The following is a 12,341-nucleotide window of genomic DNA, read 5'->3' on the forward strand; positions in this document are numbered from 1 at the left end:
AGCAATTGAATTAGGATGTCACAAGTTTAATTTCTCAGGCGCCTTTCAGTATTAATGCACAAATTCATTATCTTGTACAATTTGAAAATCAGCTTTCTGAAATAACGTATTTATTTTTTTTGCTGCACTCAATTATCCCTAGTGCTTTAACTTTAAACAGAAAAGAAGGGAAGGAAAATTGATACTGCACGATGTTTGATTCCAATCTAAAAACACAACACTTTCCATGAGTTTCAGAGTTTGCATTCTACTGAAAGGCATTGAAAATAGAAGCATAATCACTGTCATTTTGTTGATCTTGGAGAGTAAGAGTAAAAGCGTATAAGGTGGGCTGAACTCTAAAAACCAGACAAGAGTCAAATCTTGCAGTCCGAACAGGTCATTTTCACATGAAACAAGATTTTCGAGCGTTTTCGCTAAGTCTTTTTTACTGCCATTAATAATAATTAGGAATAGACTCGGGCCGTGGGTGAATGGTTCTGATCAACAGTGGAATATAGTCTTCAGAACAGAAAAGTTCCACTGGCCAGTATAGCTCTCTAGGAGTTTAGAGTCGTGTCGTCAGTCGCCAAATTGATGTGCGGGAGGAAAAGAGTTTCAGTTTCAGTTTCAGTGTGATTACTTGGAAAATGCTATGTTGCAAGAAAATTAATCGCTACTATAGCCTCGATGGAAACTAGGTGCCTAAAGGCATTGAAAGATGCGGTGCTTGCTACAAAGGCAGGCAGACTATTCCATTCAGGTATAGTTCTTGGGAAAAAAAGAGAATTTATAAGTGTCTGTGCGGGGAGCAAGAATGTTAAGCTTTTGAGGATGATTACGGCGGGTTACAGTTTTACAATAGCTTAAGTGGTCGTTGAAGTTAATAGGAATTAGGTTATTAACTATTTTGAACATCATACAAAGGCGGTCGCGCTTTCTGACGCTGGATAGTTCAGACCAGCCAAGTTCCTTAATTAGGGCAGTAACACTGACATGACGCAAATAGTTCTTGAATACAAAGCGAGCAGCACGTCTCTGAACCATTTCAAGCTGATTGATGTTTATTTGGGTGTACGGGTCCCACACACTGGAAGCATATGATAACGTAGCTCGAACTAGTGAAAGAAAAGCGCGGGCTTTGACTTCTTTTGAGCAGCTGTACAATTTACGTCTGATAAGGTTAAGAGTGCGCGTTGCCTTCTTTGTAATGAGTGATGGGAGAGGAAGAATCTCGAACAATTGGCATGTACAAAATAAATGTGATTGTAAAAGTACTTCAGAAAAAAACAAAGCGGAGCACATCATTACAAAGACTAAACTTCTGTTCTTAAGGTAGTTGTTAACATTGGCGCTTTTAATTGTTGAAATTTTCGCTTTTCGTTTTCTTGTTAAGGTTAAGTAGATGAGAAATCAGCGAAGGCTGGAAATGTCTCAAAACCTTTCAAATACCACGAGATATCTTAAAGAAATCGGCTTTTTGAGAGGTGGTTACTTTTGGCATTTCGTTTTTCTTATTTTGCAAAGGTTATGTAGTTAAGAAATCAGTAATTGAATTGTTGCAAAGACTTTGAAGCGGTAGCGTTTTCATGAAATTATGAAAGATTTAGCCTTCGTCTTTTTGTGAAGGTTAAGGGGTCTAGAAAGACCTAAGGAATTAACGCTAAGGTTTTCATCTTAAAGTGCTACTATGACCAAAAATCCATTGTACTGTTTCTTTGTATTTTAAAACTGCGATAAGTGAACACCAAGTGACCGAAGTTTTAAGCCTTTATTTCTTTTGACTGAAATTTTCTTAACTAATGGTCCGCCATTACTAACTTTAAAATCTTGAGAGAGCTGGATCAAGGATAAGATGACGTCAAAGGCTCACTAGTTTAAAAATGTATTTCGTGTGCACGCGCCTAAATTAATACATGATGCACTACAGGAGTTTCGAACTTTCAGACTTTAAAATAATAAGCTGCGTTCACATGCTGCAATTTTAAGCTAGAGAGTATTTGACGCCATCTTATCCGCGATCCAACCCTCTGAGGTATAAATCGGTCATTCTTGAACGTGAATAATGTCGGACTGTGAAATCCTAAACTTGCCTCAAAGAAAACAGCCTTTGCATAAAATTTGAAGCTCAAGATTTTGCCAGTCACGTCTCAAGCAAACACGCTTTCAAAATCTGAAAGAAAAAGGAAAGTGAATTTTTTGATCATAGGAGCACTTTAAAGGCATCCTTTTGGGTGGTTAAAGATTACTGTTAGTATGGGCACTCTTTATTAGTGGAAATTTTGCTTTCCGCTTTTTGTAAAGGTTAAAAAAAACCTACAATAGGTTCAAGTAGCATGAGATTCTTAAAGAATGATTTTTCGGTGTTAGGATTAGCAGTTTAAATTATTGGATGAGCTATTATTGCATGCTTTCATGTTTACATTATCACACTTAATACTTAAGCTGTAACAATGCGGTATTTTCAATTGAGGATGGGTTCCACAATTAAATCTACACCCGGTTTTGGAAATTACAATACATAAACACTCAATTATTGTTTGTTTTTGTTTTATTTGTTTTATTGATTGCCTGTCAGGGGTTGCTGTGTGCACACACTGAATTCCCAAGTCAAACGCCCAATTTTGATTTTCATCAAGTACCGTACGACAACTTCTTTGAAAAAGTTGAAATTAACAATGGGAACGATACGCGTAAGTTCATTGATGGAACTTTAATTGTCTTGGTGATGGATGGAACATTAACTTAAAAACCTGACTTGATCGCTCAGCCCCTTGTCAAGGCTAGAAAGCAATACTTTGGCAACATGAACAAAATTAAGGGAGGGTTGATCTTCAACAATAAATTACTCCTCCCCATGGCCTAAATCTTTATTTGCCAACGTCTGTCAGAGGCCTGTAAAGCAACCAAGAAATTTAATTATGTCTTACTTTAAGGCACATCACTAGAATGTTCTTGTTTTTGTACCTCATTCGGCTTTTTAAAGAAGGTGTAAAGCATGGGAAAAGATAGTGGCTTAGTGGTATTTTGACGTTACCAAAGTGCCCGACCCCACGTTACTAAAGTGCCCTAAAGTTACCAAAGTGCCCGACCCTACGTTACTAAAGTGCCCTAACGTTACCAAAGTGCCTTACCGTACGTTACTAAAGTGCCCTAAAGTTACCAAAGTGCCCGACTCCACGTTACGAAAGTGCCCCAACGTTACAAAAGTGCCCCATTTCACGTTACCAAAGTGCCCTTCAATCTCTCTCTCTCTCTCTCTCTCTCTCTCTCTCTCTCTTCTTGTTGTGACAGACTGGTGATCATGGATGGTGGGGCATTCCAAACCAGCAGGGAATGGAAGTACTCGTTAAGAAATCAAATGAATTTAAAATGTTCCCTGTTAACAAAAGAGCATTCAGGGTATTCAACTATCGGGGCATTCACCAAATTTAAGTGTCATTGCAAGAAATCTAGAAGAAAAAAGGTACAGTACCATTTGCAAATCTTAGTCTATTTGCATGTAAGATGGATGTTTCCATTTGAATGGACTGGTATCCCTACAATCCGGATTTGGCCCTCTTGTTGAATGACTTTTTCAGGCGCACCGTGATTGATAGAATTTGTAGGTAGTCACATGATTTGGAGTGCAATTTGGAATAAATAAACACGAGTATTTGTAATCTTTGAAAAAGCCGAGTGAGTCCACAACAAATTTTGACCACTGCGATGACGAATATCGTTGTCGATAAGAGTATAGACAACGCTGAACCACTTTCAATTTGTTTCTTACCGCAATATTCAAAGCCAAAGTGTTTATTTCAGAGCGTGACCAAAATCAGGACACAAAGAAAGAGCTACAACAAGTTGCAAAAATAGTGGAGACATTTCACCTTCTTGGGGCATTATTAATTTCCCTATTATCTCTCACACTGCAGCCCCCCTCCCCGCCTTATCAGGGTTGCTACTAAGACAAAAAAATGTTGGAAACTTAAACTTTCAACATTGAAAGGGGGAGAGGGGAGAGGAAGTGGGAAAGGTTTAAGTTCTAGATACGGCGGGCATTGGAAGCTAGAAAAGGCGTTTTTTAATGAAAGTGTCTCAACAATTTTGCATCTTGTTGTAGCGTTGTCTATAACTTTCTCGCAATATGATTGGTATATTTTCAAAATGAGCGTTCCTGATTGGCTATTACATTGCGTGACAAATTGACGCGGGCATGATGACAGCGGCGTTGTCTAGACTTTTTACGACAACGGCAAATTAGCCAATCAGATTGCGAGATTACAAGAAGTTGTGGTAAAAATCTTTTTTGCCATGGTGCCTCACAAGATCGTTGACGATATCTTCGGTTAGTCTTCTGAGCCAGCAAGTAGTAGTTGACTTCGTAGTTACTGTAGCTCTAACTAGTGAGAGCTGAAACTGAGAAAGTGTTACTGAATTACTTTGTTTTCATGCCATTTTTGGGGAAAGAGGCATTGCTTAGCAAGAGATAGCTTACTATCAGAAGTACTTTTCCTTCAGCCAGCTGCATTGGCCACCACTGACATATCTGCAATCGGTACAACAGAACGAAACAGGTCTGCTATGCCGATAATTATTGTGACTTCGTGTATTTCATGTCAAAGAAATAGGTTGGAAAATTACTCTCTTGTGAATGTACAGCTGTTAGCATACTTAAAACCAGTGACGCTTATAATTTCTGATTTGTTGGAACTGGGTTTAACAAAATCTTGAACATACTTCAGAGTAACTTAAAGACTTTTCTTTTTTTTTTCAAAAGCAATAGACCCCCTCTCCCCTTATTAATCCAAACTACCAAAAGAACTACCTAGCAGCGGCGCGTTATGATTGCGCGGGGAGTGCGGCGTCGTTGAGACTGTTCCAGGACTGGCCAATGAAAGACTAGGGCTGCAACGATACATTTTCTCACGATACGATACACATCTCGGTGCAGGTGCCACGATACGATGCAATCTCGATGCATTATTACATAAATAATTTTGTACAACGGGAAGACATTTTCCGACAAACACCGTGTTTTGTCCGTGGGTGCGTAAGACTTTGTCAGCTGACTGTTACGAGTTCGAATGTTTTGAGGAAAGGTAGTTTACAAACTAAACTGAACGCAGGGTTGTCGGAACAACAACAAGAAGGTTTATTCCAAAGTAAACGTAGTTTCCACGAAGCAAAACTCTGAAAAACACGTACTTGATAAACTTACACGGCCTCCGCCAACTTGAATAAGCACTGCTTCTGTCACACTTAACGCCAACTCTCTTCGCTTGTGAGAAACTAGTTAGAAAAACACTCCGCTTGGACTCGTCTACTTATATACTCTGACAATAAACTTCTGGAACTTTCTAAAATAGTAATCAATCTAATTATATATAAATACTGACTCAGTCCATTGATGTTTAATCACGTTTATGTGCACTTTTTCCAGAGCAATTTCCTCAACTCCATGCCTTTATAACGTTGCTGGAGAAATTGGAAGAACTTATCAAGGTACGACAATCTTTTCAGATTATTTTTAGTTGTGGTTATAGTTGTTAACTTAGATTGGTTTTTGGACTAAAAGTCATAAGCTAAATCTCAGAATACATATTCTAGCCAATAACAATTGATTGCAAGATACACAGAGAATCCAATGAACCGAACACTAAATGAGATGAGAAATAACGACTTCACGCAGGCTAACCCAGTATCGAACAACAAATCTAATAGCTTGCAAACATGACCACGTGGTTTGTTTAAACAAGGCATCGTAACTTTAAAAATGAAGTGCTCTTGTCTTCTTTGGAGAGCAGGGATGGCGCAGTGGTGATAGAACACGTTCGATTCACATACTTGGCGTCACGTGAGGGTTAAATTTGTTGGTTTTCTACTCTGATCGTTAATGCGTACTTTTGGAATTTACGAAAATTAGCACCACACTGCACGATTTCTGCAAATGAATAGAGCTGGTTAGAATTTCTTCTCTGTCATCAATAGCGGTGGATGGTATTTGGTTTGAAAAAGCGCTGGAGCACAGAAATCAAATCAAAGCAAACCAGGAGGAGAAGTGAAAACCGGAGTACCTGGAGAAATACCACTCGGAGCATCACTTAGTCAGTTCTTTTGATTTGTCCATTTCCTGACACGCGCGGAAAGAAATTCAGCTTTCATTTTAGTCCCAAGTATTCTGTAAAAATGGTTAGGTTCTTTGTTTTTCGCAGATATTGTTCATAAAACCCATCCAAACTGAGCGCTGCATTACAAAATGCATTGACACTTATTTGTTTTGTTCTTTGTCCCTAACAAGTTCCTCCATTTCTTTGTCTGTTGAGAGCGCGCTGGAAAGTTTTGACTTCCTAGAGCAGGACGCTGCTGATGAAAATGAAATAACTCCCCGCAGTATCGGAAATAAAGTCTTGGATAAGGTAGGAATTAATCCCGAGGCCTTTTCCCCCTGCCAGCACTCTTTCATGTAGTTTAAAAGGACGTCCATAAACGATGTGATTTTGCCTGTCTTTACGGTACAAGCACTGAAACCGTCATGAAAGAGCCTTGAATTGACAGAGAATGGCCGACCATGCAAAGCTTCATCTAACAAGTAACAGCATTTCATAGCTCATGCACGGCGCTGATCTACAGTATTACGTTCTTAGCACTGATTTCCAAACGATTGGTTTCCTATTGGAGTAGGTTACTCTGATTAAAATAGTTTTCTTTTCAATTGTAGCCCGGCGTCACTGGCGCTTGTGTGGGTTTTTTTCCTTTTGAAGATTAACTGCAATCCGGAGGAAATAATGCATTGCAATCAAAACTGTTTTAGAGATTTTCAATAAATAGCTTTTGTAAGAAAAAAGTAATTTTAGAATGGCCTATTTTCCCTTCTAAATTTTCCGGGGGCCCGCAATCTTGAATTATTGTGACGTGTTATCGCGTGGTTTGTTGCCTGTTGCTCGAACAGAAGGAGCTTTTAGGTAATAACGAAAGGCAAAATTGCAACTCGTCACAATTTTTGTCGATGAGGGCAACCGGAGAGTTTGAAAACAAAATAAACTTTTCTGAAGTTCATTTATTTCGGGTGCAAAACGCTTTCTTTGCCAAAACGTAGTCAATAAATTTGATTGAAATTACTCTGTCCTCTTTGTTTTTGTTGAAATTCCGCTATTACTACCAGCCGGAATTCTTCTAAGAGATCCCGAGGTCTTTTGACGACCGTTCTTGATTATAGCAAGAGGAAATGAGGGAGAGAGGGTCGTGCAGGGGCATTGGTCATAACAGTTGAATAGACCTTTTGCATGATGACGTCGTACTAGCTAATTTCACCACCAAGCCTCGTTTGCACAAAATTATGAACATCATGTGGACATGCAATTATACTGTTCACACGTGGGTTTTCTTTAAAGCTGTGCTCCTTTGGGATTTAGCTCATGCTAAAATTTACAAGTTTGATTTGCGAAGTCGAGACTTGGTGGTGAAATTAGCTAGTCATTACGCATAAGGGCTATTTCACAATAGTTATTTTCAATCTCATGAAAAGGGAAGTCTGTTTCCCGAGACGCCCCCGACTACTAAGCATGACGTCATATGAGCCTAACCGGCATTTGTGATGTTGGATATTCAGTATGGCTTTGTCACGTTGGATTTATAGGTGTTTAGATTCCCGATGAACATTAAAAGTAGCGTATCGGGTTCCAATTATCCAGTAATTGCTGAAAATATTTCAGATTATTTGATTGCACAAAGTCCAGAAAGAAATTGTAAGCTATACGATGATCTGCTGTTGGGCAAAAACGTGTCCTCTTCTTCTTTTTACACCGGTGGATTGACCATTGTGGTGCCTTTGCTTTTGTAATCTGTCTGAAGTGGTGTTTATGCATTCATTCTCAGATACTGGATTCATCACAATCACTGTTTCATTTATTATAGAAAAAAGAAAATCGATCGATTAATCGTTTCTTCCCTTCTAACGTTTCTTAAAGCCTGAGGTTTTGTTCTATTAAGATTAATTACTGTTTTTCCCTTTTTGTTTGTTTCTTTATTTATCAAGAAAAGGCTTGATCAACCTTGTACTGATAAAAAGCACTAGTTACTAAAACCTTGTTTGAGTTTCTAGGTCATCCTTTGCCATTTACAATATTGTGAAGAGGTATCTAGGGTAAGTCATCATATTTAAATTAATAATTTAATTTAATCAGTTTCAAAATTAATATGCATGGACAAAGAATGCATGAATCAGAGGTGGGCTTAAACAGAATACTGGATTCCTTACTGTTGATGTATTGGTAGATGCTAGAAGCTTATATTCATTATTATTCGGTATTGATCCAGTGAAATGGCCAGACCATTTTATTTATTTTTATTTTATTTATTTATTAATTCAATTTGCCAACAAAGGCAGGTGACAACACGATCGAACATTAAGTCCCCTACAAGATGTATCACCCACCCAATCCAACCCACACAATGAGCATAAAAACTAACTACACCAATCCCTCCTCGCTGGTAATTTCTAAAAGGAAAAAAAAAACAATAACATCTAACTAAATTATTAATCCTACGATATTTACAGCAGACAAGTTTGAAAGTACGAGCATCATCAGCATCGGACACAACACGTAATCTAGTGAAGTAGAATGTTTTTAACTTATTCTTAAAAACATTAACATTATATTCATATTTTAGATCAGAAGGTAAGGCATTCCATAAATTTGATATTCTTAATCTGAAAATAGCAAAAGAAACGATTGATCGCAGAACGTTTTTGGCTTACGTTTCTAGGGAAAGTTCAAGTTTAGATCCATGAACGGGGCCACCATACCTTTCTTGTGATCCCCAGCAATAGGTCTAACAGGCTGTTAATATAAATAACATGGGAAATTTAGTGTTTGTTACTGTGCCTCATTCCAATCATTTCAATTATATACTCAGCAGGAAGTGTCCTCTGGGTCTGTGCAAACATTTACCGGGTTTTAAATATATTCTAAAATGAACATTCTGTAAGGTACCCACCAAATGAAAACCGTTCAACTAAGCAAAGTAGCCAATCTCACCAAAAAATATCCAGCAGCTAGGGAAAATTAGGCCTGAGCTGTACTGAAGAAATCATTATCTTTACCGAGTTGCTTGCCATGGTGTAATAAGGCCAAATTCGAACAATTCTAGGTGGCTAACATTGGAAGTTTAGCATGCGATAATTATTAACGGCAGGCCATAAGCCTTTTCTTTTTTCTTTTTTTTTTTTTTCGGTCTGACTTATTTAATGTTTGTTCCCTTTACTGATGTAAAATGAACAATCCTCACTCTGATACGCATTTAACTGATCACGATTTCAAGTTGTTACTGGATTGGGTGCTTACCGTGGATGAACATATGGGTTTTGTCAAACGACTTGTCTTGTGTTTGATCTGAAACAACACGCAATCATTTATTTAATAATTAACCAAGCATCCTGTTAAAAAAAAAAAAAAGCTGTCAAAACCATATTCTCAAAATGGGAATGTAAAATGTAATGTAACTGTTTTACAAAGATTGTCGAGAGAAGTAGGACTGAACCGTGACCACATCACAAATTTTCCTTGCTTTCTTTTGTTGCTGCGGCCCTTAATCTTTCCAGAGCGGTTTCTGGTCTTGATAGCCTTTCTTCGTCTGGGTCAGAACTCTATAGAATAAGGAAAATCAATTTATAAACTAACTTGACAATGAACATTTGTATGGGAAATAATGCCTCTGATTCCACCAAGAGGAAGGAATAAAATTTCTGTGCGCATTGATTCTCGTTCAGCGCTCTAAATTGCACTGGCAATATTTTGTGGGGTTAAATTACACTAGAAGGAAAAATGTATTTCAGTTAGCTTTTGACGAGCTTATCTGTGACGTTTTAATTTGTTTGCTTTTACAAACTAGATTTGGTAACTTTTGTGAACTCACCTCTGAACTAGAAGAGACCGCACTTTAAAGTGCCCCTAACCCCAAAATGTTTTTTTCGCTAAAATGAATCTTTGCACTTGTTCGAAACGCATTGCGGCAATTTTTTCCTTTTTCTAACAAATTCTGCCATTTTATAGGCTTCGAAAGTTACGAAAATCCAAGCATCTTTTGTTCACGACCGAGTCAGAAGGGGAGTGGGTCTATTCCTGATGTGACGTCACAAATTGATTTACATTGCATTAACTCTTTGTAAACATGCATGCAAAGTAGATTGTGACGTCACATCAGGAATAGACCCATTCCCCTTCTGACTCGGTCGTGAACTGAAGATGCTTGGATTTTCGCAACTTTCGAAGCCTATAAAATGGCAGAATTTGTTAGAAAAAGGAAAAAATTGCCGCAATGCGTTTCGAACAGGTGCAAAGATTCATTTTAGCGAAAAAATCATTTTGGGGTTAGGGGCACTTTAAAATTTCCGTGTCTTTTGCAAGACATCATCGTCCTCAATTGCGCTCTTAGTCTGCAAACATCAGATACAATTTTTCTCAGTGATAGCAGCCAGAGTATGCGTGGTATTGTATGTCGGGCACTCTCGTGAGCCGACATGGTCCACCCACTGAGGATACAGGTGGGCAATTATTCTACATTAGATATATTTTACCCCTAGATTTGTCAGCAGACGTTTTGCAACAAATTGCCCTTTGTCAAAGTTTGTATTACCTGTGCTAGGGATGACAGAGGTACGTCCTCGTAAGTGATGATTAATGCTGTCCTAAAAAGTATCGGGAAGCTGGGGAAAATTGTTCCTGAGCTATAACAAATCGTTATGTTTACCGAGTCGCCAAATTCGAACAATTCTACGTCGGGTTACATGGAAAGTCGAAAAAGGGCCTTGGCATGCGATCGCTCTTAACGACCGGTCATGAGCCTTTTCTTTTTTGTGTGTGTCTGACTTGTTTAATGTTTGTTTCCTTTCCAGGTGTAAAATGAACAAACCCCACTCTAATATGCAATCACGATTTCAAGTTGCTTACCTTGGATGAACATATGGGTTTTGTCAAACGACTTGTCTTGTGTTTGATCTGAAACAACGCGCAATCATTTATTAATTAACTAAGCATCCTGTTAAAAAAAAGCTGTCAAAACCATATGTTCAAAATGGGAATGTAAAATGTACGTAACTGTTTTACAAAGTTTGTCGAGAGAAGGAGGACTGAACCGTGACCATATCACTCCTTTTCCTTGCTGCCTTTTGTTGCTGCGGCCCTTAATCTTTCCAGAGCGGTTTTTGTTTTTGATGGACTTTCTTCGTCTGGGTCAGAACTCTATAGAATAAGAAAAATCAGTTTATAAACTAACCTGGCAATGAACATTAATATGGGAAAATAATGCCTCTGATTCTACCTAGAGGAATGAAGTTATGAGCGCCTTGTGGCTCGTTCAGCGCTGCAAATTGTCTTGTAATGTGCGCTGGCAAAACTTTGTGGGGTTGACTTATATGAGAAAGAAAAAATGTATTTCGATATTTTTTTCCTTTTACCAACTGCATTTGGTAACCTTTGTAAACTCACCTTTGAACTAGAAGAGACCGCACGTGAAGATTTCCGTGTCTTCTCGAAGACACCATCGACCTCAGTTGTGTGCTTAGTCTGGAAACATTAGACATAATTTTTCTCAGTGATGGCAGGCGAGAGTATGTGTGGCCATTTTATGTCGGGCACTCTCGCGCCGCTATGGTCTACCTACTGAGGGATAAAGGTGGCCAATTATTCTATATTACATAAATTTTACTCCTAGATTCCTCAGGAGACCTTTTGCAAGAATTTACCGTTTGTACATACATACATAAACGCACACATACACGAACTTAATTTTTTCTTTAATTTAAGAGTAGCTATCACAAGAGCTAATTTCTCCGAGAAAACAATAACGAAAGCGATCAACAAAATATACAATTACTTACGGACTACGATTCTGTGCAATATTTACAAATTATCGCTAAATGAATTAAAACTATACGCAGAATTTTAAGAGTACTCTATGTTACGAGTTCGAATGTTTTGAGGAAAGGTAGCTTGCAAACTAAACTGAACGCAGGGTTGTCGGAACAACAACAAGAAGATTTATTCCAAAAAATGAACGTAGTTTCCACGAAGTAACACTCTGAATAACACATACTCAATAAACTTACACGGCCTCCGCCAACTTGAATAAACACTGCTTCTGTCACACTTGACTAAACACGGCCAACGCCAACTCTCTTCGCTTGTGAAAAACTAGTTAGAAAAAACACTCCGTTCGGACTCGTCTACTTATATACTCTGACAATAAACTTCTAGAACTTTCTAAATTAGTAATGAATCTAATTATAGAAAGATTACAAAACACACCGATTTAGAAACGCTTACGTACAAACCTAAATATAAACAAATTACGAACTCTCGCGAAGGTTCTAGACAGTA

At 38.2% G+C, this 12,341-nt stretch overlaps 1 long non-coding RNA gene across 1 annotated transcript; it reads right to left on the reverse strand.

The window, feature by feature from the left end:
• Positions 1-10,170: 10,170 nt before the first annotated feature.
• On the reverse strand, positions 10,171-12,136 carry LOC137988478 (uncharacterized). The gene is made up of 5 exons (XR_011120785.1): positions 12,071-12,136; positions 11,451-11,528; positions 11,062-11,204; positions 10,914-10,961; positions 10,171-10,399 (listed from the first exon to the last, which is right to left on the reverse strand). It is a non-coding gene; the product is annotated as an uncharacterized lncRNA (long non-coding RNA).
• Positions 12,137-12,341: the final 205 nt, after the last annotated feature.

Source organism: Montipora foliosa, unplaced genomic scaffold (assembly GCF_036669935.1).
Source record: "Montipora foliosa isolate CH-2021 unplaced genomic scaffold, ASM3666993v2 scaffold_420, whole genome shotgun sequence".
NCBI classification, from domain to species: Eukaryota; Metazoa; Cnidaria; class Anthozoa; order Scleractinia; family Acroporidae; genus Montipora; species Montipora foliosa.